This window comes from Gadus macrocephalus, chromosome 12 (assembly GCF_031168955.1).
Source record: "Gadus macrocephalus chromosome 12, ASM3116895v1".
In the NCBI taxonomy this organism is placed as follows: Eukaryota; Metazoa; Chordata; class Actinopteri; order Gadiformes; family Gadidae; genus Gadus; species Gadus macrocephalus.
This window is the reverse complement of record NC_082393.1, coordinates 11,038,988-11,040,392: the sequence shown is the minus strand read 5'-3', so window position 1 is coordinate 11,040,392 and position 1,405 is coordinate 11,038,988. Positions and strand designations below refer to the sequence as shown.

At 40.9% G+C, this 1,405-nt stretch overlaps 1 long non-coding RNA gene across 1 annotated transcript; it reads left to right on the top strand.

Moving 5' to 3' along the window:
* Positions 1–216: 216 nt before the first annotated feature.
* LOC132469375 (uncharacterized) lies at positions 217–1,101 on the top strand. Its single transcript, XR_009528424.1, has 2 exons — positions 217–437; positions 585–1,101. It is a non-coding gene; the product is annotated as an uncharacterized LOC132469375 (long non-coding RNA).
* The last annotated feature ends 304 nt before the right edge of the window (positions 1,102–1,405 follow it).

Below are 1,405 nucleotides of genomic sequence, written 5' to 3'. Positions count from 1 at the left end.
AGACCCAGAGGAACGCAACGCAAATTAAATGTGAACATGTATTGAGGCTTTATTAAAATCCCGGACGATTTTGAAATTTCACCCGGACGCATTTGATTCCTACCCTTCCACTGTCAAATAGCGGCGCAAGTTGTGTGGCGTGTGAGCGTGTGCATGGGCTTCTGTAGCCATATAACCGCTCTGCTGTTCCAGACAGCGCATTATGTGCAGCTGTACCAGTCAACCACAGATGTGGCATCGACCTCGAACCCACGTGTGCTGTTGTGTCCTCTGTTCAAATCATACACTTCAGTATTTGTCTAGAGTATATGAGCATTTTCTGTATTGTTGTTCGCCTCAGGGAATCCATCCAGAGGCTGTGAGTGACCTGGTGGTGAAGAAACCCAAGTCGGTGGGGAAGACTGGAGTCAAGTCCACACTCTACAGAGCGTATGCTGGTAAGACATTTGTTTTGCAATTTGCACTCTGTTAAACTTGCTCATTATGAAAAGATGCATATTAGAATACATCTCTTATCACTACAATATTAAAAAAAAAGTCACATTTTTATTTGACGTTTCGCCCTTTGATGTCCCACATCCTAGAGGGAATATCCAGCTTGGAGTTGGTACCATCTCAGCTGTGCTGACCTGGAAGATGTCAGCAATGACTTGTTCTTTAAGGCCAGTTGCTACTCTACAACAGTAGATGAAAAACTCATCAATGGCTGGAATCTTCCTTGAAGGGCTTGGTGTTGGAATCGCCTCTTGTCCAATCCTCTGTGCTTTGCTCCAATAAAGAATATATTGTGTTGAGGGGCAAAACAGACTCCCAAAACACTTGAAACACTTCTTGAGATGGAAACCGAGTATAATATGTCATGGTCTGATCAGACACACAAAATCTGTTGAGGACAGTTTGTGGCCCCATGGACATTTCTTGCAGCCTTGCCTCCAGCTCAGCAATATACTCCAGGGCATCATCCAGTGCACCTACAAAAAAAAGAAGACAAATCAGTCTTCATTACCATTCATTCGTATTCACCCTTTCTTTTTATTGTATTGTTATTCTGTATACTTAAGTTTATTTATATTTATTATTATAAAATTTATTTGTACTGTTTTCTGTTTTTCTTTTTTATGTATTAACTATAGGTTGAGTGTTGTACATAGAGTAAAAACCAAAGTCAAATTCCTCGTTTGTTCGCAAACCTGGCCAATAAAGCTGAATCAGAATTAATATGTAACCCCAGTTTAACAGTGCGTCTGATGTTGATTGAATGTTTTAACGTTAACCATGCCATGTTTGGCAAAATTATACAATAGCCCAACAAGTGTTGAACAGAAATAACAGACATAACAGCTAGTTAGCACACATCTACTTACCAGCAGGGGGACGTGTCGCATAGTCATGTTCCCCGGTACCT